The sequence below is a fragment of the Equus caballus genome, chromosome 17, assembly GCF_041296265.1.
Source record: "Equus caballus isolate H_3958 breed thoroughbred chromosome 17, TB-T2T, whole genome shotgun sequence".
Lineage (NCBI taxonomy): Eukaryota > Metazoa > Chordata > Mammalia > Perissodactyla > Equidae > Equus > Equus caballus.
In genome coordinates, this window is record NC_091700.1 from 80007869 (window position 1) to 80030260 (window position 22392).

Here is a 22392-nt window from a genome sequence, read left to right on the forward strand (position 1 = left end):
AACTGAGACTAATTTATTTCCCATTTATGTGCTCATGCACATATATAGTGCACATAAATATGTTTTTGTAATTAATATCTATATAAAATTTGTATGCATTTTACCAATATTGGCATACAGTTTATTTCTGTTTGCATGTCAATAAAGAGAAAAATTAACATAATCTGTTTTAGACTTTGTTTTATTATGTATTCTCAACAAACATTGTAATAATTTATATTGTTTTGTAGAGCTGACTTATCATTTGGGATTCAAATATTTAATAAAGAATTTTGAGTGACTGCAACCTTAATATACAATGATGTGTCAAACATAGGGACCATGATATCATTGTGTTCCCCTTATTAGCTAACACATCTGCTTAGGTCCCCATGATAGGGAATGGCTTTAGTGATGGAAAACATTATACTTTACTGGGATCAGAATGGAAAAATAAGTAGCTGAGGCGACTTCCTTCCTCTCGAAGCAAGATGACTGGGGGCGAGGCTACATCTTTCTCGTCAGGATCTCGCCGCCTTGGATGTTACCAAGTTGATGCCACATTCACAGGAAGTTATCAGCAGACAAGCCACAATTAATATAGGTACAATTGGCCATGCAGCTCATGGCAAATCCACAGTTGTAAAGGCTATTTCTGGAGTTCACACTGTCAGGTTCAAAAATGAACTAGAAAGAAACATTACAATCAAACTTGGATATGCTAATGCTAACACTTCTAAACTTGCTGACCCAAGTTGCCCTCAGCCAGAATGTTATAGATCCTGTGGAAGTAGTACACCTTATGAGTTTCCTACAGACATTCCAGGTGATGGGGTTCAGGGCAGGCGGCCCCAAGATGTGCCACTCTGGTATGCAGATTATTTCAAGCTGAAGACAACAAAGGCTCAGACTCAGCAAGAAGATTCGGCCTTTCCCCCCTAACTGCCTAAAAGAAATTTAAAATAAAGGCCTGTCCCCAGGACAAGCCATCACCATAGATAACTTTGGGTTCCAGTAGACTGGGAGGATCCTTGCTAAGCCCACTTTAAACAAAGTTCTATTTACCAAACATTTCTTTTTCCATTTCCATGTGGGTTGCCTTCCTCCCCTTTGAAGACCCAAACCACTACCCCAAACGTCCTCCTTGTCTGTAGCTGAAGGTACTTAAACAGGTAACTTCAGCCAGTTGGCTGAGTTGCTCAGTTTTCCTGAGCCTCTCCCATGTATGCATGTTATAAAGCTTTGTTTAATTTTCTCCTGTTATTTGGTCTCATGTGAATTTAATTCATTGTCCTGCCAGAAGGACCCAGAACAGGTAGAGGAAGTGTCTTCCTCCCCTACACAGGGACCAAAGGGAACTTCAGATTAGTCAGACATATCTCCTTTGTTGACTGTCCTGGCCACGATATTTTGATGGCTACTACATTGAATGGTGCAGCAGTAATGGATGCAGCTCTTCTGTTGAGAGCTGGTAATGTGTCTTGTCCTCAACCTCAGACTTCTGAACACCTGGCTGCTACAGAATTCATGAAACTGAAGCATATTTTGATTCTACAAAATAAAATTGATTTGGTGAAAAAAGCCAGGCTAAAGAACAATATGAACAGATCCTTGCATTTGTACAAGGTACAGTAGCAGAAGACGCTCCTATTATTCCAATTTCTGCTCAGCTGAAATACAATATTGAAGCTGTCTGTGAGTACATAGCAAAGAAAATTCCAGTACCCTCAAGAGACTTTACTTCAGAACCTCAACTTACTGTTATTAGATACTTTGATGTCAACAAACCTGGCTGTGAAGTTGATGACCTTAAGGGGGGTGTAGCTGGTGGTAGCATTCTAAAAGGAGTATTAAAGGTGGGCCAGGAAATAGAAGTCAGACCTGGTATTGTTTCCAAAGATAGTGAAGGAAAACTCACGTTTAAACCAATCTTTTCCAAAATTGCATCCCTCTTCGAAGAACATAACGATCTTCAGTATGCTGCTCCAGGTGGTCTTATTGGAGTTGGAACAAAAATTGACCCCACTTTGTGTCGGGCTGACAGATGGGGAGGCAGATACTTGGTGAGATGGAGCTTTAACTGAAATCTTCACTGAGTTGGAAATCTCTTGTTTCCTGCTGAGACGGCTTCTAGGTGTACGCACTGCAGGAGACAAGAAAGCAGCAAAGGTGCAGAAGCTATCTAAGAACGAAGTGCTCGTGCTGAACATGGGATGCCTGTCGACAGGAGGAAGAGTCAGTGCAGTCAAGGCTGATTTGGGCAAAATCATTTTGACTAATCCCGTGTGCACAGAAGAAGGAGAAAAAACTGCCCTTATCCGAAGAGTTGAGAAACATGGGCATTTAATTGGTTGGGGTCAAAGAAGAAGAAGAGTGACAACCAAACCAACAGTAGATGATGACTGAAGAATACCAGTTAAACAATGCATTAGGATGAAGTCAGAATTTCTCTTAATAACCTAGGGGTATATTTTCAAAACATTACTGGGGAATTAATTACCTTAGTAGTAGCTGTAAGTCCATTCTCATTTTATGGTAATGAAAATTTAACCTCTAGTACTAAAATAGCAACTACAGTAAATATAAAAATTGGCATAATGTTGGATTGAATCCACATTTTACCAGAAATTAATCATTCCCAAATTATGTCTAATTTATACATCAATGTAGGTTTGAAATGAAATTGTTTGCTACAAGCAGCCTTTGCTGTAGCACACATACCACTGAACCTGTGTGAAATAAACTTTTTCTTCTAATTAGAAAAAGAAAAAGAAAAAAACCCACAATACATCACACTTGCTTTTTTTTTTTTTTAAATTTCAGCCATTTCCTGATTTTTTTCTTTTTTTCTTTTAAAGATTTTATTTTTCCTTTTTCTCCCCAAAGCCCCCTGGCACATAGTTGCGTATTTTTAGTTGTGGGTCCTTCTAGTTGTGGCACATGGGACGCTGTGTCAGCATGGCCCAGTGAGTGGTGCCATGTCCGCGCCCAGCATTCAAACTGGTGAAACCCTGAGCCACTGAAGTGTAGTGTGCGAACCCAACCACTCAACCATGGGGCGGGCCACGACACTTGCTTTTATAACTTTTTCAAATCTCTGAAATTTTTCCACATAATTTAATACCACCATTAGAATGTCTTTGTATTTCAGTGTTAGTTCTTTTACTTGTTGTTGCTATGTGACTTGAATTTTAAAAAAAATAAAAATAAAATGAAGAAGCAAGGATGGAAGAAAAAAAATAAGAAATAAAAGAAAACTGGCAAGCATCACTCCTGATATCTAAAATAACCAATAACCACAGTGTCCATTATTCTTAGTGAAAAAATATTTAATAAAATCCATAACAAAAGCAGTAGTACTCCAAAAAATGCAGTTCTATTAGTTATTACATTTGACTCTGATCACAACAAAGTATTCTGGCTTTCAACATGATTTTCCATCCAGGATTTGACTAGTAAACCTAAATCGATAGTGTAATAGTATGTTTACTTTATCGATTAGTTGTAGAACCATGCTAAAAGAACATGCATTCCTCTTCTTAGAGTCACTCTGAGTGGTCTCCTTGTTAGACGCCCACAGCATGTGCCCGAGAGCACAGCACACCTGGGCCGTCTATTGTTGTGGAATATAAGGCACACAGACTCCAAGACCTCTTACTTCATCCTCATTATAGACACAAGAGGCTCTGAAGATTTAATGCACGTTTCCGAAGTTCAGGTCTCTCATTTGTACAAATGGTAATAATGCCCCCATTTGTCTCACAAAGATAATCAAATCAAATGAGATAATTGAAGTAAAAGTACTTGGTTAACTTCAAACCACTCTAAAAATATGTTATGATTTAGGGACAACATCAGGGTTTATGTATAGTTTTCTGCTTTAGGAAAGGCTAGAGTAAGGTTACAATTCAATTTTTAGAATTGAATTATGTGTACAGATGGAGATATAGAGTGGCATCCTCAGTACATCTCTTATATTAGCTCTTTATTACAGCTGTCAGTTTTATCTTAGTGGTCAGTAATAAATGTGATTTTTTAAAGTTATGTAATATGAAGAAACTTTGTTGTTACCAAGAATTAGCCTCAGCCATTGTAACTAGCATTGTACTTGCTATATCTCTGACCTTGAACCTCGGGTAGTATCATCTAATCATAAATACTCCAAATATCAGGAATATGTCTGCCTTCTCAAATTAAGGTGTTTTTATGAGGAGAATATTGTATTTTATGACAAAAGCACAGCAGAGGAAAATTTAAAAGTTGAATTATCAGGAAAGTGTTGAAAAGAATTCATGGGTGGAATACCTCAAACTTCAAGAAAAATCAACACGAGTGTTCCACTTTTCCCTCAGTTATGAAATTAAATAGGTTTTAGTTTACATCTGAATAATCAGAGATGTGTCAAGTACATAATCTTAACAGGTGGGGCAGACTGTTTGCATTTGCTCAGTTCTTTTTTGTTCTTTTGAGAGACCAAATACCTAACAATATCTCTTGATTTCCCTTGTTTCTAACAAGATGGTAAACTAGATATCCTGAAAAATCCTACAATAAAATGATACCTATAAATGTTGATAAAATATGTTTTTAAAAGTTCTCTTAGGGGCCAGCCTGGTGGCGCAGTGGTTAAGTGCGCACGTTCCGCTTCTCAGCGGCCCGCGGTTCACTGATCAGATCCCAGGTGCGGACATGGTACTGCTTGGCACACCATGCTGTGGTAGGCGTCCCATGTATAAAGTAGAGGAAGATGGGCATTGATGTTAGCTCAGGGCCAGTCTTCCTCAGCAAAAAGAGGAGGATTGGCAGTAGTTAGCTCAGGGCTAATCTTCCTCAAAAAAACAAAAAAGTTCTCTTAAATACATAGCTGAGCTCAGGAGAAAGTAACAAATCCCAAGGTGAAATGAGAGAGAGAGAAAAGGAAGAAGGGAAGGGAGAATATACTGGGCTTTGCGATCTGTGAAATAATTATAGGCTTTAATTAACAGCTCAAATAGAGATAGAATAAAAAGTTTATGACCACATGATTTGGGGTGTACAATCAGGGATGCCTCTTATTTTTATTTTTTTTTAAGATTGGCACCTAAGCTAACATGTCCTGCCAATCTTCTTTCTTCTTTTTTTCTTCCTCTCTTCAAAGACCCCCGGTGCACAGTTGTATATTCTAGTTGTAGGTCCATCTGGCTTTGCTACATGGGACGCTGCCTCAGCATGGCTGGATGAGCAATATTAGGTCCACGCCCAGGATCTGAACCAGCGAAATCCTGGGCCACTGAAGCAAAGCACACGAACTTGATCACTTGGCCATGGAGCAGGCCCCAGAGATGCCTCTTAAACCCAAGACTTTGGAAAGGTTACAACTTTACTGAAATGACAGACTAGGGAAAAAATCATCTTGCAAAGAAAAGAACAAATTCTGATAGAGTTGGCTAGTTGAGGAAAGGAAAAAGAGTTCTCAAGAAAATGAATAACAAGAACTTCAGTCTTTGGTGGATGTGAGGTTGGTTTTACTATTACCTTCATATTCTAGAACACTCCAAACCAAGAAAAAAAAACAAATAAAAATAATATTCCAAGCGTGTAGTGTGCCTGGGATTACCAGGAAGTAACAAATGCAATGCCTCTCAGAAGAGCTACACCATCAAATAAGATCACACAAGGATAAGCATTAACAACAACAACATACTTCAAAAAAGGCCACCAAGAACTTCCAACCACAGAATTAGCAGACACATACTAGACACAACTAGATATTTATAAGTGATTAAAATTATGACAGAAGGATTTGAAAATAGGAGAAAAAAACATTGAGTCTTAAGCTGAGGGTGAAAACTTAAGCTGAGAGAGGATTTTAAAATGCCGCCATAATTAAAAAAGCAGAATAAGAAATGACAGTTTTAAGTTTTAAAAGTCATTTAAACAAAAAACCCCAAAAACATAAGAAAAAATGAAAATACTGTAAAAAAGTACAGCTATACTTTTTTTAAAGCACACACAGAAATATGTACACACATATAATATCTCTCTCTTTATATGTATATATATTATATGTAGTTTACATATATATGTAGTTTACGTATAATATATATAGTATATTTTAAGCAGCAGATTATACAAAGCTGCAAAAATATATAGTAAATTAGGGTATAAATTTGAAGAATTAGCTCTAAATTATCATAGAGGATAAATTGAAAATATGAAAGTAATTTTGAGACATAGAAAGTAGAAACAAATTAAATTCTTAGGTATTATTCTAAGGTATTTTCTGAGAAGGAATTTGTGGGAATAGTAAAGAAGAAATTTTCAAAAAGATAATTATTAAGAATAATTAAGAATGGCATATAGAAATCCATAAATCATCAGTTAGCCTAAAAAATATAAAGTTATATAAATGGCAACACATGCATAACTAGATATGTCACACTAAAAATACAGAGCATCAAAGACAAATAGAAGGTTTTAAAGCAGCCAGAAATAAAATACTACTCATAAAGAAATCCAATTAGATTGACAGCAGATGTGTCCAAATCCTAGATGAAAGCACTAAGAGATTGGACTATCTTCTGTTATGAGAAAAAAATAACTTGACTAAGAATTTTTTCACCAGTTAAATGATTGTTCATTATCAAGATATTTTCATAACAACAAAAAATTTTTATCACCAATATATTCACACCTAAGTTCCTTTTAAAGAATGTCAAAATAAGGAAATTGAAACCAAATTTTAAATCTAAGATGTAAAAGAAAATAGGAAGAATAGGGACTTACATAAGTGTGGAAAATATAAATATGCATCAACTGTATAAACAATAATAATATTAATGATTAACACAGCAGGAAATGGTGGAACTCAAATATTGATCACTAGTGACATTTAATGAATTAATTGAATTAGTATTTGAAGTGGAAGACTTCAAAGATCCTTGAAATATTTATAAACAATGTAAAGATACTGATAGTTTTAGCCTTTTAAATATCTACAGCCTTGCAAGCTTTGAGTAATCAATAAAATAATAAAAATTGAATGCATAACTTCTAAGACTGTAATGCAATAAAAAATGTATAAAATTAATAGATGCAAAAGACATTGAGAGAAAAAATCATAGAAAGATCAAAATAAATAAAAAAGATATAATAAACTGGAAAATACTTTTAAATATTTCAATAATGTGATTGTCAAAAGCTCTCCAATTAAAAGACCAATCTTTTAAGACTAAAATTTTTAAAAAGGACTATTAGTTATTTACGTGAGATCACTCAAAGCACAAAAAGTATTCTTATGCAAATATTAAACATATATGAAAAAGTTCATGTGGCTGTATTAATGTTAGTGAAAATAAAATTGTTATAAAAATCTGAATTAGAAATAAAGAGTGTATAGTATGAAAATATATCTTTAATACACCAGGAAAGCATAGAGAATCTAAGTTATTATTCACTTAATAGTATAACTTGCATTATACAAAAAACAGAATTACGAGCAAAATTTTAAAATGTCATCATAATGGATTTTTTTCATATTCTGTTGATAGAATTATAAAATATCAAAATGTGAAGAGAATATGTTTATTATATCAGGATATGGAAGAATTTTTTAAACAGATTGAACATGTAAACCATAAACAGTCCTCAATAAATTCAATTAAATTAGGAATTTCTGTACAACAAAGTCACTGTATGCAAGTTACATAAAAAATCATATTTAACAAAGAATTTATATTAATAAAAATTTTTAATTTATAAGCTTATAAATAAAAGCCAACCCAATATCACCAAATCTATTCCATAATGTCATCAATATCCTATCTCTTTCTGTAAGAAAAGTCACAGGAATAAAATAAATTTAAGAGAAAATAAACTATCATTTTCAGATCATGTGATGATTTATTTAGAAAACCAGAGACTAGGGAAAGTTATAGAATAAGAAAGTTTAGCAATGTTGGTAAATATTAGATTGTCACAAATTCAATTCCTTTAAATCACAACAAAATGTCATTGAAATAGCACCAAAAGCAGAAGGCATCTAAGAGTAAATCTAATAAAAGATGTGCATGACTTTCATGTGAAAGTAAATTTTTATTGAATGATTATAATAGAACTGAATAAAAGGAGAGATGTAGATTCATGGATATAAAGATAAAATATAATAAAGTAATCTATACATTCAATGTTTTTTCCCATTAAAAATCCTAACTAATTCATGGGTGTGTGTTGTGTGTGTGTGTGCTTGTATACATTTGTATGTGAATGAGAAACTAGACGAGGATAATGTAAGTACATGAAAGAACGAAGGGCTAATACCTATTGTTTCAGGTTCTTTAAAAGCAGCCTATCAAATAAGCACGCTTGTGCAAGCGATTTTTAAAGAAAGTGTGCCAAGAGGAAACTTAAAAATGTGAGGCCAGCAGCACAGGGATAAGGAGGGAGCCAAGCAAAGCTGTGATTTCAGACAAAGGACCATAATGAATAGATTCAGGCTGGTTCTATAGGGAAACTCTAGAGTCAACTAACTGACTCAGAGTTGTCCCATTCCATGACAATGGATCTGGTCTCTCGTACTTCTGTACTAGTGTGTTATTGATTAGGGATTACTTCCAGCTTCCTGTTTATGGACGAAGCTGGATTGCAATAGTATAAGGATATTTGGAGCCAAAAGTACACGCAAGCTGAGGGGATACAAAAAAGGACTTAAAAAGGAGCTCCAATATAATTTTAGAACAAAATGTACGAGAATAGGTTTTGAAGACCTTGAATTAGGAAAATATTTCTTAAACAAGACTCCAAAAGCAAAACTTTACAAAATTTTTGATAAGTTAAACAGGTTTTTTTTACTTTTCCGAGCTTTAAATAGAAAATTAGACAGTGAAATGACATCTCCTCCCAAAACTGGAGAAGAGCTTTAAAATATAATGAAAGGATTAATTTCAACAATATATAAAGAACTCATAAATCAATGAGAAAAAAAATAAACAATCAAGAAACCAATGGAGAAATAATATGGATAGATAATTCATAGAAGAGAAAACTAAATAGCTAATAATCCTAAAAAATAATACTTAACTCACCGTTAATTAGAGAAAGGCACAGCTTCTTCCCACATCAAAAAAGAAGAAAAAAAGGTAAACAATTGTGAAATCATTATTTTGACTGACAATATCAAGGTTGGTAAAGGTACAAAAATAAAACAGATTTTCTTATACATGCTGAAGAAAATTTAAATTGTTTGAACATTTTTCAGGCAATTTCAAATAGTAAAGATGAAAATGAATATACCTATGATCAAGTGGTACCACTCTTAGTAGCATGGCACTTCTACAGTGTAGTACTTGTGTAGTATAATACTTCACAGTACACTTTCAAATGTCATAGTTACTAGCCCTATGTGGCTACTTAAATTTATATTTATCTAAAGGAAATAAAAATAAAAATTCAGTTACTCTGCCACACTAGCTATTTGTTAAGTCTCAGTAGCCATACATTGCTGGCGGGTACTGTTCAACACTGACGTAGAACATTTCATTACTGCAGAAAATTCTATTGGTCAGCACTGCTCTAGAGAAACGCTCATACATATGCACAATATTAAGAAAGAATATTGATTGTAGCATTATGGCAACAAATAATTGGAAGCAAATACCATCAAGAGGAAAATAAATTCATTAATTACAGTGTGTCTACAAAATGACATACAGTAGTTCCCCTTTATCTGAAGATTTACTTTCTGTTTTTTCAGTCCTAAAATATTAAATGGAAAATTCCAGAAATAAGCTACTCATAAGTTTTAAGTTGCATGACACTCTGAGTAGCATGATGAAATCAAACTGGGACATGAATCATTCCTTTGTCCAGCATATCCGCGTATCCATGCTGTATGCGTTACCCTCCAATTAGTCACTTCGTAGCCCTCTCGGTTATCAAATTATCTGTGGTGGTGTTGCAGTGTTTGTGTTCCAGTAACCCTTATTTTACTTAATAACAGCCTCAAAGTGCAAGAGTAGTGATGCCGGCAATTGGGATATGCCTACGAGAAGCTGTAAAGTGCTTCCTTTAAGTGAGAAGCTGAAAGTTCTCGTCGTAATAAAGAAGGAAAAAAAATTGTATGCTAAGGTTTGCTAAGTTCTGTGATAACTTTTATTACAGTATATTGTTATAATGTTGTATTTTATTATGTTATTGTTTTTAATCTCTTACTGTGCCTACTTTATAAATTAAACTTTATTATAGGTATGTGTGTGTAGGAAAAAACATCGTATATACAGGGGTCAGTGCTATCTGCAGTTTCAGGCATCCACTGGGGGTCTTGGAACAGATCCCCCATGGATAACAGGAGGCTACTGTATATAGCAGTGAAAATAAATTATCTAGAACTACATGTATGGACATGGATAAATCACATAAAGTTAATGATTGAAATAAATATAACATATTTGACATTAATTTGGTGAAATTCTCAGTCATTATTGTTTCAAATATTTCTTCTCTTCCTTTCTCTTTTTCCTCCTTCTGGTATTCCCATTATGCATATATAACCTCTTTTGTAGTTGTCCCACAGTTCTTGGATATACTGTTCAGTTTTTTTCATATTCCTTTTGCTTTTCAGTGTTGGAGGTTTCTATTGAGATATGCTCAAGTTCAGAGAATCTGCTCAGCCATGTCCCGTCTGCTAATAAGCCTGTCAAAGACATTCTTTATGTCTATTACAATGTTTTTTCATCTCTAGCATTTCTTTTTTGGTTTCCTCTTAGGCTTCCATCCCTCTGTTTACATTGCCCATCTGTTCTTGCATGTTGTCTACATTATTTATTAGAGCCTTAGCATATTAAAATCATAGTTATTGTGAATTCCTAGTCTGATGATTCCGACATCTCTGCTATGTCTGGTTCTTAAGCTTGCTTTCTGTCTTCAAATTGTGTTTTTTGCCTTTTGGTATACCTTGTAATTTTTCTTGGTTGCAGGACACACTGTGCTGGGTAAAAGGAACTGCTGTCAATAGATCTTTAGCCCTGTGGTGGTGGATGGAAGAGGAGGGGAGTATTCTATAGTCCTATGATTAGGTCTCAGTCTGTTAGTGAGCCCATGCCTGCTGGCTGTGAACATCACAAGTATTTCTCAGAATTGTTTTTTGTTCCTACTTAGGTGAGAAAGGATGGCTACTGTGGGCTAGAGTGGGTATTTCCCTTCCCCTAGGTCAGTGTGGCTCTGATAATACCTCAGCAGGTTAGGCTCCGGTTGACTAGTTTCTCCTGAGGGCAGACCTTATTAAGAACAAAGTGCTCTGGTGTATTTCAAAATGGTTCCTTTCCCCTCCCCCTGCTGGAACTATGAGAGGATTTTCTTCTATTTACGGTGGGAATTTTGTTGAATTCCTGGAGGTAAATCTCACAAAATTGTGGGTTCTCCATATAACTGAGTTCTCCTGGAGTTTTTAACTCTCAGCCTTGTCCACACTGAGTTAGCTATATTCATTATGAAGCCAGACAGAAAAAGGCAAGACCAAATTCTTTTATCAAGTGATCTCTAATCGTTACTACTGAAAAATTTATTACTTTTTACTTAAAAAGAACATTTACAACTAGAAATATAAAAATGATTAAATGCATAAAAATTTAAAAGCTCTGTCCAATACTTTCTTTAAAAATATTATAATTGCCTCCTGGCTTCTGACTTGAATAGCAAACACAATTTTTCTTTAGATCATGCATGATCAATCATGTGGTTATGGAAAAGTGCCTTCCAATGTGCAGAGAAAGACCATTCAATTTCTTACTGATTCTAATTTTATTTTGCTGACATCTAATCATCTTAAAATCAAACATCTGAGCATCAATCAGCCCTTCTTTAACTCTGAATTTGACAAGGCAATCTACTAAAACAGAAGTGGGTTCAAGGATACTACAAGAGGGAAAACCATTTCTTCATTCATTCATTTACTACTTTACTATGTATTATATAATACGCAAAAGTATTTATTGTATACTAAGCACTAGGAAAATAAATTTTTGTATTAAAAGCTCCATTTCTTAAAATAACCCTATTAGTAGATCCTACTATGCCCGTTTTACCAATGAGAACTTGGAGAAATAATAATTTAACATTTACTGAGTGCTTAATTTATGCCAGACACTGTTATAGTTGCTTACGCGTATTAATTTTCACAACGATATAGGTTGGAACTAATATAAATCTTATTTTGTATATGAAGTTACTTGCAGAGATACATTAAAAAAACTTGTACAAAGTCATGCAACTAAGAGATTCAGGATTTAATTTCAGGCAGTCTGTCTTCAACCCTTGTTCTCTTAAACACAGTGCTATAGCTGCTTCTAGATAAGCAAGTCAGGACTCAGTCTCAGAATTCTTAGCTGCCAAACTCCGTTCTCTAAACATTCTGCTATTACAGCTAACAATCTGCTTCCTGTGATGGCAGATTAGATTGTTTTTGACCAATACTTGTACTAGAAATCTAAAGAAGATATTTAAAAAATTTTATTCAAATATTTGGGGAAGGCACCAAGGCAGTGAGAAATTATAGGGCGTAAATCAGGAGAGGACAAACGCTAAGAGATTTAGGAATCTGAGCTCTTTAGTCTTGAGGTTTGTACAGATTAAAAATACAAAGAGATTATTAAATTAAATTGAGTTCAATTCCAATATTAGAATCCATTTTGAGAATATATTGCTTTTAATTTCAGAATTGCATTGTGTTTAATACCTCTAAAAAAAGTAACAAAAAATTTTAATATAAGAGGGAAAATAATCAATACTATAAGAATTTTACACTATGTATTACAAGACTAATACAGTGCCAGAGGTCTAAAGGAGGAATAAAATACAGGCCCAATGATGCAAACTAAACAAGAGGTTCTACTGAACATGAAATATGTAAAAGTGAAATAAAAACTCATTATGGGATTGCTACAACAATATATAAAGTAACTCCAAATGTCTTTTAAAATAACTTTCAAAAATACATGTGAATGAACATGAAGATTAAGATGTCAACTTCTAGGTGCTATATATTGTACATTGAAATAAGAAATGTTAATATTTACTGTCTATATGGCTAGTTTTCTTTCAGCCTGACTTCAGTAAATTCAAAATATTTCAAGAACTCTTTTTTGCTGTATTTAAATAACTTAAAAATCAATTATTAAAAGTAAATTCAAAGAGTGATAAAAGCGTGAGTTTTCAAATCTTCCTACTAGGAATTCATAATAAAACATGGAGTTAAATATAGCTTATCTTTTAGTTTACTTACTTTGCTCACAAAAGATTTTCTGTCTATAACATTGAAAGTTTCTTGAGCAATTCATCAAAATTTGCTTATCTTTCAGGGCTTATTTTTCAAAATAGGTGATAATGACTTTTAAAGGAGTCATTCATTTAATTTATTCTCTAATTTATTAATCTGAATATTAAGGCAAAGTGCCTATCCTAATGGAACTGATATGCTGATGAGAAAGATAGACAAAGCAGATGCATAGTTTTATTAAATGTAACACTACAAGCAAATAAATACAATGACAACGTAATTTCAGGTAAATAAGATGAGGGGAGAGAGAGTAATAGAATTGGAGAATGGTCTGGAAAGGTCCTTCTGAGGCAGTGACTATGAGCAGAGGCCTGAGTGATCAGTAGGGGTGTGTCCTGTGGAGCGCTAGGCTTTCAGGCAAGGAAAGAGGAGTAGGGATGAATTTGGCAAGTTCAAGGACAAACAAGAAGAGAGGGAAGAAGAGAGGGAGCAGGCCTGAGAAATAAGCAAGGATCAGAAGATGAGACAGAGGAGAAGAGAAAAATAATTAGTCCTTTTCTGTTGGATGAAAAGTCTTCATTCTCTTTGTAGTTTTCTTTATCACTTAAAAAACAGAAAGATTTTCATCAAGTTTTGCCTACTAGCTAGAGTACCAAATGAAAGTAATTTATCAAAATAATTTCACAGTGAAATATTTATCCCATATTTTCTCATACTCTTAAAAAAACATGTTTTTATGAATTCAATATATCCTAATATAAAGTTAATGAGGTAATATTCAAAACAATTAAAATAAAAGGAAAAATCATTGGAGTAAACATTTTTAAAAAATATTTCTGTATCTTTTTCCTGTTAACCAAGGATCCAGCGATTTTATTTTCCTGGGAATATTAAGGACATTTTAATAATCTTAGGTTTGGATTGTAAATTCTTGATTGTTTGTAAGCCTTTACATACTTTTTACTGGTTTGAATAATGTCCCCCGAAAATTCATGTCTACCTGGAACCTATGAATGTTGACGTTAATTGAAAACAGGGTCTTCACAGATGTAATCAAGTCATACTGGATTACGGTGATAAATCCAACATCACTGGTGCCATTTTAAGAAGAGTCAATTTGGACACACACAGCGAGCAGACAGCCGTGTAAAGAGAGAAGAGGAAATTGAAATGGTGCAGCTACAAACTAAGGAACACCAAGGATTGCCAGAAACCACCAGAAGCTGGGAAGATGCAGGGAGGGACTCCTTCCTAGAGTCTTTCAGGGGGTCACTGCGGTGCCAATACTTTGATTTCAGACTTCTAGCCTCCTGAACCGTGAGGAGTAAATGTTCCCCTGTTTTAAGTCACCCAGCTTGTGGTGCTTTGGCGCCACAGCCCTAGGAAACAAATACAGTCTTTACACAGAAGAGAATTGAAAAATGCCCGTGTTTTTGTTTTTCCCGGTATTATTATGCATTTTCCTGCCCTCAACGGATTCTGGGTCTAAAATAAAAAATAGGATTGTTTGGAGAGATTTCTTTTCCTAACATAGCCTATAAACTAGAGTTAATCTTTTTCTTCAAAGTTGCTAAAACCATTGCCTATACAGTTACTAATTGCCTATACAAAGTTACATTGCCTATACAGTTGATCCGATATTCATACTCTTCGCTATCTCATGTATCTCACCTACTTTCTCTTTCCTCTTAATTTTCCCTCGAATAATCTCTTTAATTTCATTATGCAAGTGATTATTATATACACATGTATTCTACTTCAGGAAACATATAAGCCCTTAGAAGGAATCATTTAAGTAACAGAACAATTTTAAAAATTTAAGATATCTATTCTCTCCCTCATCCCTCTCTTTCTCTCTCTCTCAGGCCTGAAGAAAGCAGGCAGAGAATTCCATGTTCATTTACATCTTTCTAATAATTCATGCACTTAAAGAAGGACAGTGAGTGGTCATAGACAAGATATACAAAATGTGTAACTGCTTGAAAACTGGTTTCTTTAACCTCCTTATGGCTAATTGTCCTGAGATTATAAAATTCTTGATTTGTCCAGTAAAATTTTCTCAGTTTTTAATGTTTATAATTTATAATAAATAAAATGATTGCTATCATCAGTATTTCAGAGTAATTTCCCCCAATTGTTCTTTCCTTACATTTCTTTTTCCCAAGATGGACGGTTGTAGAGCGAAGCTCATATAAATTTAAATCAATAAATCAATCTATCAGTTGGGTAGTCAGTCAATCACAGGCAGAGCTGCATGACCTCAGCCCTGCCTCGCTATGGGGCCTCTCTTGATAGCAGAGAGCAGAGCTAGCACGTGTCCCTACAGGCCACCTAGCTTTTCACCAGCCCTTTGAATGTGTCTGTGGAGACAGAGTGGGTCCAAGCCGGTCCCTAAGGTTTATGTTGACAGCTTCTGTTGCTGACTGCAGGTCTTGTCATTGCCTCTTATCTTGCCAGCCCCGCGATCTGGCATCATTCAGCCTACCTACTCTATTAGCACATTTCTCATCCTCTGCCCAGTTGGCGCTCCAAGGACACTTGGCCACATACTCTTAATAAAACTGGAATTTTTATGACCCAACTGGTTCCCTAATTAGCTTTTTCTGCTTTACTCTCACTATTATTTGCAGGATAGGATGCAATTCCAAGGTTGAGGCATCTCCAAGAAGCTTGCAAACTACCAGTCTATCACTCCAGTGAAGTAGGAAACAGTTCTCTTTTTTTGGACATTCTCTAAAACCTCTTTCAATATGTCCATTCTTTCCTTCCCTTGATCTTAATCCCCAAGCAAGGATCCAGGATATGCACATGAACTCTTTCCTCATCCTCCCCTCTCCTTTGTCATCATTTCTACTTCCTTCTGGAAAAAATAGCCCTAACACCAAAGATCTCTCCTTTACTCAGCATGATTCAGCCACTACAAATTATGGCTGCCTTTTTGGCTCCTTGTGCCTGGCTACCAGCAGGTAAGAAGAGGAGTCATCGTAATGGCTGTGGTATTTGACCCAGACCAGCAGGCTGAGGTAGGGCTGCTTTTACCAACGGAGGCCTGAGGAATACCTGTGGAACCCAGGTGATCCTCTTGCATACCTCCTGATGATCTCTTGTCTTGTTGTAACTGTGAATGGACATGTGCAGCAACCCTGGACTGAGAGGGGCATGACTAACTTTCTGGAATGAAGGTTTGTGTCAGATGACCAATACCTGCCTTGGTGATGGCTGAGCCTGAGAGGAATTTAGGGTGGATGATGAAGGTGGGAGAGGATGAGAACCAGTTGTGACCCTGAGATTGACTGCAGTGGGGGCTGCTGTTAATTCCACTCATCTCCTTCTTAGGAGTTTTCCCTCGGAAAGAAAAACCCACAGCAGGAGCTGCTACCCGGACTTATGTGAAGTAGATCTGTGCAGCACAAGGGGTAAGTGTGGTGCTTATGAGAATTGCCTCACTTTGATAGTTGACCAAAGAAATCCATCACCAGCTAGGGATGGAGTACGGAAGGGATACTGAGGTAGGCCCATTCCTGGGAAATGTGAGAACCTTCGACAGCCCATTCAAGGCTCAAGGATTCTCTGGAAATTTTGCTGAACCTTCCTTAGACTGCAAGAGCATGATTCCATCTGACCTTCTCTTCCTTTCCCCTTCTCTCGTGTTCAGACTTAGATCATGGTCTGACAGCTCTCTCAACCCTTTCCAGCTCCATCCCTATTTCCTTTCACAGAGACATTTCCTCTTTTAATGTCTTTGCGTATTTCACTTTGTCTTGGCATCTGCCTCTTGGAGAACCAGTGTTAACATCGTTGGCCAATCTGGTATTCTCAGGATCTGGTTCCTGGGTGACTTTGTTGAACATTGTCCTCTCTGGCCTTATTTATGATCAGATTTTTCCGGGTTTCACATTCTAGGTCTTGTGCATTCTTAGACCCCTTTCTGTTGGTGTGAGTTTGGAGTCCAAGAATTCCCTTAGAGCTTTAAACATTATTGATCTGGGATTTCTCTGACAATGTAGTTTCCTTAAATATTTAATAAGTTTATGACAAACTTGTTTTAGATTATGCTTCTAGATATATCTGCGAAAAGGCCATTTTTTAAATCTCTCATGAAATAATTTAAAAAAGTGTAGGGTCAAGTAGATCAGTAGAAAAATGAAATTTAAGAAAATGGACGTTAAAACAATGTCAAAATGTTATGAAAGTTTCTAAGCATTTCCTCTCAATTTCCATAAACAAACTGGTAATAATTCAGGAATCCACACTAGTCTGTGAACCACATTTACAGAAATAAACCTTTAGATCAATTTCATCGGATGAAAACTACACAGAGAAGTCTTCTACGAATGGATTTTTGATCAGTAGAATTCCTGTTTCTCCAGCTTTATTCATGTTTTCATGCTGATCCTGAGTTAAAAGTCTCTGAATTGTATATTTGAAATTATACCCTTCACTGGGGAGGCAACTGGCCCAGAATGCCTTTCAGGAGCATTTAAACAATAAGCGTTTGAATTGCTTTTTGTGTAAAGACGGCAACTATTGAAGAAGTCAAGGTGATCAGGCTTGATTTTTACCTCATAATATTTTTCCCTTTTCTTGTTTCCCTATATATGCTGGTACCTTTACTATTGGGTTAGAAAATTTGTTTTGTCTTACACTAATAGAATGCCAGATTATCAAATTTACAACATTTTTTATTGTAGTCTGGAGAATAGGTTTTCCGAGAAAAACCATGCTTCCTCTAATGTTTATCTTCAAATTTCCCTTACCTATAGTGACATATTGCATCCCCCGAGAAATACCAGATGTAATAAAATATTTTCATTTATTTAGTTAGTTGGTCATGATCAAGCCCCCTACTGTTACACCATCAGTAAGTAAGAAGCAAACACCAGACCACAGTTTCAACAGTGATTTCCCGAGAGCATAACAAGTGTTGAAATCTCCTTACCTTGGAACGATGTGGTGTTCTCTGCCCTCTGCTCTGTCTCCTCCATTTGGTCTGACCAAGATGACGCTAATGTTCCCCTCTGTCTTAGTCTGTTCAGGCTGCTGTAACAAAAACACTGTAGACTGGGTGACCTATAAAAAGTAGAAATTTATTTCTCATAGCTCTGGAGGCTGGGAAGTCTGAGACCTAGTGCTGGCACTTTTGGTATATGGTGAGATAGCTCTTCCTGGTTCACAGATGGCTATCTTTCTGCTGTAACCTCACCTGGAAGAGAAGGGCAATGGAGTTCTCTGGGGTCTCTTTTATAAGGGTACTAATCCCATTCACAGGTGCTCCACCCTCCCAAAGGCCCACCTCCTAGTACCATCACATTGGGGTTTAGGCTTCAAGATATGAGTCTTGAGGGACACAAGCATTCAGTCTATAGCACTTGAGTAAACTTGAGTCAGATTTCTTCCTGACACTAGATCTATGACCTCTCTTTTCTTAGAGCATTTACTCTGGAAAACTTGTAAATTCTTTCTGTGCCCCTTTGACATATTCTTTTAAAAATCTTCTTGCCAGTTTTCCAAACCCAAGAATGTCTTTCTCAAGTCCTGGGAGCCAACACTTTGGAATATAATCATCAAGGAAAATAGTGTCCCTACCTCCCATAATCTGTGATAGGACAGGAACCTAACTTCAGTAGGAGCCTTGCTCCGAGTTACAAAACTATTTCCTGTCATGAAGGTACAAAAATTGTTCTTTTCTCTTGAGTAAAGTTAATTAGCAAACACAGATGGTCTATGATTTCCCATCCTCAGCTCTTAAGTGTCTCCAGCCCTTTGTTTCAGCAGAGTTGAGCTCAGAGTTGAATTCTGGCCTCAATCTCCTATTGCAATAGTCTTGAATAATGTCTCCCTTGTCTGTTTAACTTTATACGGTACAATTTTTGTTTTGACCAGCTCGTTCCATTGCATGTTCATTGCAACACCATTTCTTCTTGGTTGCAAATTCTTTATCAGTCAGAAAACTTTTCTTTGTAACGAAGTATCAGTGAAATCAAAGTAGCCCAAATAGTAGGAAGTATATTCTCACTTATCATAAAGTCGAGAAGAGGAGTGTTATTCAGGTTGATTCAACAGTGTAATGATATAATCAAAATGCATAGGTGTCTCTGAGTGTCAGTATGCTTTCCACAATGAATTTCTTTAATCTCCTGATTGTAGGATGGCTCCCAATAGAAAATGAGGCTAAATGCTTCCCTTTTTAAAGAGAGGAAGAAGACGAGAGAGAGAAACTTCCACCTATTGACTTGAAAGTTGGGAACATTTATCAAGACTTCCAGCAACTTTCTGATTATGCTTTTTGCTTATATTTGGCCAGAATTGAGTCATCAAACACTGGCAGCCACATTAACACTATGTTAAGAGGACAAAGTGAATGGCTATTAGCTTTCAATAATAATGTGCATTAAAATATGATATTCCTAGAGTTCTTGGATTATAAACCGTAGTTTGTCAGGTTTTAAAATATAGGTAAATTGAAGGATAAAACTGAAATTTTCTTAAAACCAAAAACTAGGCACAGTTTTTAAATACCATATTTTTTTCAGATGTACACACACTTCATTCTTAAACAAAGTTGTCTGCATAATAATAATATCTGTTCACACTTTGATGCTTTTCTTTCATTTAAAGTTCTTCACTTTTATCATTTTACTGGAAATAGTAATTTTGTATTATATTTGATTTACTTTTAACATAATTGAATAACAACATAATAAGATTTTCCTTCTTATAATGTGAATGCTTTCCATCATTTTTCTTCAAGCATAAAATTAATTCAAATGGTTGTCATAATTATAAACTTTAATGTCATTGCTATATATGCAAGATTAAGATGGATATTTAACATTGAATTTGAGGTTGTAAGTGAATACATGTGGAAAAAAACAAATTGAGGACAAATAGGAAAATCTTAACAATAAATCTTGCAGTCACATCATACTCAAAATAAGTATACTCAAAATTGGGATATTAAAGTTAGATTAAAATTCAGTTTGTATTATGAATAATTCTTTTTTTTTTTTTTTGAGGAAGATTAGCCCTGAACTAACTACTACCAATCCTCCTCTTTTTGCTGACGAAGACTGGCCCTGAGCTAACATCCATGCCCATCTTCCTCTACTTTATACATGGGACACCTACCACAGTGTGGCGTGCCAAGCAGTGCCATGTGTGCACCCGGATCCGAAGCGGTGAACCCTAGGCCGCCAAGAAGCGGAACGTATGAACTTAATTGCTGCGCCACTGGGCTGGCCCCTATTTTGTATTGTGAATAATTCTTTGCTCCATTAAAGCAAATGGCATGCAGTAGGCTTGATTGTTATTTTGAGTTTTACTTTTGTTCCTCTTTTTCATTGGATAATTGTAAATCTGTGACTTGAGCCTCAGATAAAATATACTTTCACCATCCGTATGGCTCCTTCTGCAGCATCAAGTCACGAAGATTCCAAAGACGCCATGTAAGAATGATTCATATGAACATATGGCTTACATCATGTGCATTAAAATGCTGTGCTGCTGCTCTCTTATTTCTTTTAAATTTGGAAAAATTTCTTTTTTTTTGTTTCTTAAATAAGCGTTACTGAGTACAGACTTGTTCTTTCCCAAATCTGTTCTCTTAAAATTTCTCAAAGAATTATTTAACCAATTTTTTAACGTGTTAAAAAGATTTCATCTATTATAGGCATTATCCATCTCTGAGAAGTTACTGATGATTCTTAACTCACTTGCCAACTTGTGGGTTAGATTCCGTTGGATGTCAAAGAAATCTGTAGATGGAATAGGTGAAAGATAATGCAGGTGGTGTTCATTCCATCTTATCGAGTTGCAACTACCACAGTATTTCTTATGGCAAACATGGAAAACATTTTCAAGACGTATTAAAATGTGTTCTTAAATATATATTTGCTGTTTATTTGGAAGGTATTTTAATTAGCCTTTGTAGTTTAATAAATTTTATTGAGATATAATTGACATAAACTGTAAGCATTTTCTGTGTTTACATTTCAATGAATTTTGACAAATTTAAAGACAATGATTGGAATATGGAGTATTTCCACCACTATGAAAATTCCCCCATGCTCCTTTCCAGCAGTCCTCCTGCATCACTGACCGATTCCAGACAACTGTCAGCTTGCTTTATGCCAGGACTGATTGATCTGCATCCTCTACATTTCCATATAAAGGAAATCATATAGAATATGCTCTTTTGTGTCTGACTTCTTTGCTCAGAATAATTATTTTGAGATTCATCCATGTTGTAACGTGTAAATATCCAATCTTTTCATTGTTGAATAGTATCCTATTATAGGGATGTGTGCACAATTTGTTTATCCATTCACCTGCTGATGGACTCTGGTTTGTTTCCAGAATTTTGCTATTACAAATAAAGTTGTTATGAACATTGGTGCATAAGTCTTTTTGTGGATGTGTATTTTCATGTGTCTTGGGTAATTACCTAGAAGTGGAATTAATTTTATAAGAATATAAAACAGTTTTTCAAAGTGGTGGTTCCCAGCCTTTATATTTTTACCTTTGCATGTATATATATATTCATTTACATATATGTAGGAAAACTACTATCTATCTGTCTATGAAAACTACTATCTAATAAGGCTCATAGTTGGTATGATATAGAATATACTAATAAGTACAGTTCAGAAATATTTAAACATAAATATACTTCACATTCTAATTGATAATCACTATTTCCACAATTTATGCAATGTTTGTCTATTCCTGTGTAATGAAATGTTTTGCAAGATTATTCTTATAAACTTTAAGGGATTAATATAATTCATTTAATCAATAGTGTTTTACAGTGATCCTTCTGTTTTTTATTATAAGAATGCTATAGTAAGTATTTTTATACTTCATCTCGATGTGCGTTTCAGATTAATTCTTCCAAAGAAATTTCTAACTGTAACATTATGGGTCAAATAAAATGAACAGTTCTTAAAAGTTTTGTCCGGATTTCTGAATTGTGCTGCAAGAGGCGTGGGCTGCATTCCATCCCCGCAAGCAGTGATTGCGGCAATAGTGTACGGAATGGCTCCCTTGGCTGTAATTTGAGAAGAAGCTATATTTTTTAAAAACCTACAAAATATTTGCTTTATTTTACGTTCATTTAACTAAATGAGTCTAAAATTTAAAAACTACTTTTAATATGTATTTTGTGA

The 22392-nt window shown here is 35.2% G+C and overlaps 1 pseudogene; it reads left to right on the forward strand.

Annotated features, from left to right (window-relative positions):
* Nucleotides 1-483: 483 nt before the first annotated feature.
* Nucleotides 484-2385, forward strand: LOC100057368 (eukaryotic translation initiation factor 2 subunit 3, X-linked pseudogene; annotated as a pseudogene).
* The last annotated feature ends 20007 nt before the right edge of the window (nucleotides 2386-22392 follow it).